General features: G+C 34.7%; 1 pseudogene; it reads left to right on the forward strand.

Annotated features, from left to right (window-relative positions):
- The first annotated feature begins 618 nt into the window (after positions 1–618).
- On the forward strand, positions 619–3,466 carry LOC110683132 (annotated as a pseudogene).
- Positions 3,467–6,557: the final 3,091 nt, after the last annotated feature.

Below are 6,557 nucleotides of genomic sequence, written 5' to 3' on the forward strand. Positions count from 1 at the left end.
TTTATACTTCTAGTTTCTTTATATAAGAATATTGAATTGAACCCACTTAATGGGGGATCTAGCCTTACCTCTGTACTATTGCTAAAATCAGAAGATAAAAGGTTAGAAGTTGTCACTAAATAATTTAATTTATTTGGAGAGCTAATATATTGTTACTTCTCGATTCAAGTATTTCATTTACAAGTATATATGGTGTTTTATCAATAGCTTTAAGGGATGTACATGTGTTTTATTAGAATGAAAGTCTGATAATATAAAGTAGACAACCTGATTTGGAATGCTTAGTCTTCAGAATGAAAGTCTGGATTGACCTGGTATTTCGGAGGGAGTAATAGACAATTGAAGATCTCTAATTGTAAGTAAATGAAAATAGGAGTTTTGGCATTTATCTTCTAAGATTGTCAGATTTTAACAAGAATGATCAATAATGTGATAAAACGTATAGAAAGAAGAGTAATTTATTTGTGGATTGTAATTTTGTATGAAATTTTATTTGCAATGTTGATGGGAGTATCAATTAGTATTTTGAGATGTATAGAATAGGTTTTGTATTAAATGTGCTATAATTCTGTTTGATACATAGAATTTTATCTATCTGCTAAACATATCAAAGCGATAATGAATATTGGTGGACCATTTCTAGGCGTTCCCAAAGCTATTTCTGGACTGTTCTCAGCCGAAGCCAAGGATATCGCTGTAGCCAGGTCTCTTATCCTATCTTTCTTGTTTCCTATCTCATTTCCTAATGTAATTAGTGCTACATAAAAGGTGAATGATTTCCATATGGAGTTGCATATTAAAAGCTTAAAATATAAAGCCTGAAAACTTAAAACTCGTATCAGTAGATATAGGTTTAAACTTAAAATATATAGATTATGAACAATATGAAGTGTGTTTGATGTTTGATAAAATAATTATAGCGCCTATCATCTTATTTATTGGAGGATAGAATACATTTGTTGAAGTGGATAATAATTTGGGTATATAGGTTTAAAACAAAGCGGTAAAGAGTTGCACATAATAAACACTTTACGAGTGTTGCATAAGGTTGTTAGGTTTCTAGACACTGCCCTTGGAGCTGGAATTGGCATGTGATTATAAATAAATAAATACTCCCTCTGTCTCTTTATTAAGAGTCTGTATTCCTTTTTGGGGAGTTTAAAATTAAAAACCTATTTCTATTTTAAGGTTGTACTATTTGAGAATATTCTCCACTTTTTGATGAGTTGTCATCGGGTTTTTTTGTACTAATGATGATTTTTTACATCAATTTTCAACACTTTCTCTCTCCCTCTCTTCAATTATTCCCAACCATTTTTTTTCTCTCAATCTCTCTCTAACCCCACATGCACTTATGTACTTCCACTAATTTTCTTAATTCCCGTGAAAAAAGCCTAAATAGGTTCTTAATTAAGGGACGGAGGGAGTAAAAGAAATTTTGATATGAGGGGAAGATGGGGGATGCATCCACATTATCTGTTATTGTATTCATGAATTTCTGTCTTGGTATTAGGGTTATGAGCTAGTCTCTAGCTGGGCATACTACTGATGCTAGTGAATTATTAAGTTTGAACTTTGATAGGATTGGAATTGGTGTAGGCTAAGGAGTGTCATTAATTTTTTCTGGAATTGATGTAGGCTAAGGGGTGTCATTAATTTTCCTACTTAAATGAGGTAATTGGATATGTTAACTCTTTTCAATAGTGTCTCCTCAATCAATTAAAAGAAATAGGAAGAGAAATAGATTTATAGGAAAAGAATAATGCCTAATCCTATAGGTACTTTGTGAATATTGACTTAGGGGCTGTTGCGATTTACTGAACTGAATTGTTTATGAGAGAAGGAAATTAGGAACTGATTGAATTGAACTGAACTAAACTGATTGGAGCTGAATTGAACTGAAATTAAGCTGAACAGAACAAACCCTTATTTACCACTCATCTGACTAATGAGATAGAAGTCATCACTATGCAAAATTTAATTTTTCAACGAATAGTTGACAGGCAAATTTGTAACCTAACATGAATTTCAAAGTAGAATATGGTAAAACATAAAAAATTATCGTTTATCCTTGATGGCAGTCCAAATTTTTGCCTTCCACCTTATTTAACAATAATTGGCATTATCCTTCATAATATTTTGTTGCAACATACTTCAAAAGTTTGTTCAGTAGTTTATGAACTGAATATGATTGATGTTTGATCTGTTTGCTGGCTTGCTGCTACTCTGATGTCCTAACTCTCTTCATATCCTTGACGTCATGCTCCAATGCCCCCCAGCCCAAGGTACTGTAACATGCCAGTATTTTGGTGAGTGCCTCACATTTTCTGTTGTTTGTACAGGGTGCCACTAAAGCCAACAACCTTGCTAATGCAACCTGCCAAGATGTATGGACAGAGTACCATGACATCGGCATTCCTGGCATCAAAGCCATTGCAGATTATAAAGTATACACAGCTGGGTCAATATTAGATCTACTTCATTACGTGGCGATGCTCACTACACATATGGCATAGCTGATGATCTGGATGACCCAAAGTACAACCATTATAAATATTGGTCAAATCCATTAGAAACCAGGTGAGTTGTTAGGTTTCAATGTTGTCAGAATTCAAAAATCAGAATGATGTTTAACCGCTCGATCAATCTATATCTGCTCTTGCTTTCATATTAATCATGAACCAAGATTATACTTTATGACGACTTTGAACTCAAAATAGAATATTTCTCTTAGGTAAAATAATTCACTGCCTTCTTGAGAATGCAAAAGGTTCTCATTCTAATTTAATTGATTTGGAATGCATTTGTATAATCTTGTTGCTGGTTGGTTAGAAGTTGTTGAAAAATTTCTCTCATGTGATGTATGCTTCCTGAATTACAATGCATGCAGGTTGCCAAGTGCCCCAGATATTGAGATTTTTTCTTTGTACGGAGTCGGAATTCCTACTGAGAGAACCTATGTTTACAAGATGAGTGCAGCCGCAGATTGTTACATTCCTTTTCAGATTGATACAATGGCCGACGGTTCAAATGAGTGCTCTTGTCTCAAGGGAGGGGTTTACAATGTTGATGGAGATGAAACAGTTCCTGTATTAAGTGCTGCTTATATGTGTGCTAAAGGTTGGAAAGGAAAAACACGTTTCAACCCTTCTGGAATGCGGACTATTATCAGGGAGTATGATCATGCTCCTCCAGCTAATCTACTAGAAGGTAGAGGCACCCAAAGGGGTGCGCATGTTGATATAATGAGGAATTTTGCGTTGATTGAAGATGTTATTCGAGTAGCAGCAGGTGCTTCAGGAGAGCATTTAGGAGGAAATCGTGTGTATTCTGATATTAATGAATGGTCTGAAAGAATTGACTTAAAACTATAGCCAACAAGGTTAGTATGCTGGAACTTCTGTACTATATGTTAATCTTGGTTCCTTTTGTTATTCCTTCTGTACAATTGCAGAAAGATGATAGATATCAGAGCTGCAGACTGCAGAAGCTATGGTATCTAATATCTATCCCTCTTAATATGATTACATATGTCGTCCATAAATATTCACCTTTTCGGTTCTTGTATAATTTTTCATGCGTTATTTAGTGTTTTTGAAGCTTAGACCTTGTAGTTGCTACCATATACACATTAATTGATTTCCAATCATCTTTTTTACAGCAGTGGCATTCTACTAGGTTGCCTTAGGGATTTCAGTTTTTGGTTTGCTGATTCAAAACAAATATGACACGTAGCTCACACGTGTATCAGCCATCAAACATGGAAATCAGCAACCCAGATAACAAGTGATCTTTTGCTTTGCTTGCGCTCTTCATGTTATGTTGTGGCTAGAATTTAGATATTCAATTCATTGTGTACAGAAGTTAATTTTAAATATAAGGGGCAGCTTTTCGTCCCCTGTTATCAATAGGTTTTGTGTGTTGTGAAACCTGGGTCTATTGACAATTTTGTTGTTTTCTTTAATAAGAAAACCAAATGTAGATTTATAAATTTATTTTTGGATAGAAATATTTTAAATTTAGGTGGTAAGTTTGCAGAATATCAGTGTTGTAAATGTTAAAAATTTGTCCAAGTGGAAACCAATTCTTAAATCCTATAGTTTCAAATGGTTGTTAGTTTGTTACGAAGTATTCATTAATTGATATATTTAATTTGGTCAAATGTTACTAGTACCGTAGTACGTATTTGTTAACGACCGATTTATTCCCCCTTAAATCAATGTCTCCTTAGTGAACCACCGCACAACCAGATGCAAATTGGCAAAGCCCGTCGTGTTGGTTTCGGTTGCTCCTTAACCATGCTCTTCAATGGCTTCTACAAGATACGAAGTACTCCGTGTTGTTAAAATTAGGTGTCTAAAACAAAGCAATAATAAAACAAGAACAAAATAAGAGAAGGAAATTCGGTGTGGCGTGAATAATCACTGCCTTTGAAAATGAATTCCGGTGCAACCGGGGTGCTCAATTTTATTCACCAGATCGTTCCCTAAGGTTACACACCACTCTCACGCTAAGGCACTTTAGAATGAGAGGCGGAGCCTACGTAAACTTATGCCCAAAGAAGGAAAAATGTGTTTGGCTCAAAAAAATGTGTTTAGCATGTATATATATGAGAGTATATTTCAGAAAAATTCTGACTTCAAAATATATAGAAAAGCAAGAGGGAAAATGAAAGATCATAAGGAGGTGAAAGGATGGAAAATAATCAGCAATTAAAAGTTGTTTAATCATCATAAAACACCTCTTAAGTGAGGGGTTACAAATGGAAGAGGAAAAAGAAAGAGAATCCAAGAAGGGCAACCCAACAGCCGAATCTTGCGCCCGGTCGGGCGAGCATCAGCCAAAAGATTGGCTGCTCTCGCGCCGGTCGGGCGAACACATCTTCATTTTCCAAGCATCCTCTCACGCCTGGTCGGGCGGTACTCGCCCGGGCGGGCGAACAACACTTGTTTTTACAAGTGTCCTCTCGCGCCCGGTCGGGCGAAGCTCACCCGACCAGGCGACGGAACCTTAGAATTTTTCGACTCTTCTCGCGCTCGGTCGGGCAGAACTTCGCCCGGTCGGGCGCCCGGTTCAGGTTATTTGAATTTCTTCCTTTACTCCAACACTCCGTGTAAGACTTATATAAATGGAATGAGTAGCTTATTCTTGTCTTTTACACAAAGAAAGAGTAATGTCAAGAGTGTAAAAGGACTTGTATACTCACCAAAAAACTTCATGGATCGAATTGTAATTACAAAGCATTTTAAATTACTAATAGATCCAAGACATGTTCAAATAATTAATCCCCCCTCCCAAGATTTACAAGACTCACAAAGTTACAACTATCAGTGGATAACTTTTTTAGAGTTATAAAACCAAACCAATTAGTCACAAGATCTATGTGTGGGATAGGACAAGGCTCCAATACTTATTAGATCCGCCTCTACTTAAGGAAAAAAAAATACTCATAACATTAATTAATTATACCGTGTACAAAGCATAGTCAATTAAATGTTGAGTACCTACATGTAAAGCTTTGTTTAATGGAAAAGTTTGTATCTTACAACGAAGAAGTTGTATCCAATTAGACACACTTTAAGGTGTGGATACCCTTACTCTTCCCTCATCCCCAAAGAGTCTAGCATGTTAACTCGAGTTGGGTAAACTCATAAGAGATTCTGATTCGACAGAGCCCAACTCTGTAGCAACCAAATAAATAAATAAATAAATATTGTGTACTAGCTACTCTGTCCAGGAGTATAGAGTACAAGCAAAATTTATTCATTGAGTTGTCGAATTTTAGATACTAGAATTTCCATGGCTACTATTGTTTGGGTCTCTCTCTGTATCCAATCATTCATTATGTGTTACAAATTATTGGATTGACACTTTTGACAGTCAATAGCTGATGCAACTACACTCACGTCATCTATTTAGAAATGTTAGATTTCTTTAACAAGTGTTTACATTGCTTACCATATTATGCAAGCTATTACTCCTTTCATTCTCAAATCAATGCAACTTTTGCTTTAGGATGGTCCACCATCACCAACTTTGAATGTATGTTTTTGAGTTAAGATAGTTTTTAAAATTTTAGGTAATCTGAACTACTCATCCGTTTCAAATTAATTAACAAGTTGGACTTTTTTTACACAAATAAAATATGTTATTAGATAGGTATTAATATAAAGTTTTATAATATATGTATGTATATATGTGTGTGGGTATACGTATACATATACATATACATATACATATATATATATATATACATATATATATATATATACATATATATATATATATATATATAAATGGGATCATGTGAGAACCCATGGCTTAGGTGAGAACCATTTTAAAATGAGAACTCATCTAACACCATTCATTTTTATTAGATGAATGGTTCAAATTTATTGTTTCATTAGTGGGAATTCACGTGGGCCACCTTCATTAATTGTAATGATTGTTTGTATTTTTTTTTAATTTTTGTGCATTGGGACACAAAATCTGTCAAAAGCTGTCATTATTACATGCTTTTTATTATTTATTACATTGAAACACAAAATGTAGTTGAA

The sequence above is a fragment of the Chenopodium quinoa genome, unplaced genomic scaffold, assembly GCF_001683475.1.
Source record: "Chenopodium quinoa cultivar QQ74 unplaced genomic scaffold, ASM168347v1, whole genome shotgun sequence".
Lineage (NCBI taxonomy): Eukaryota > Viridiplantae > Streptophyta > Magnoliopsida > Caryophyllales > Amaranthaceae > Chenopodium > Chenopodium quinoa.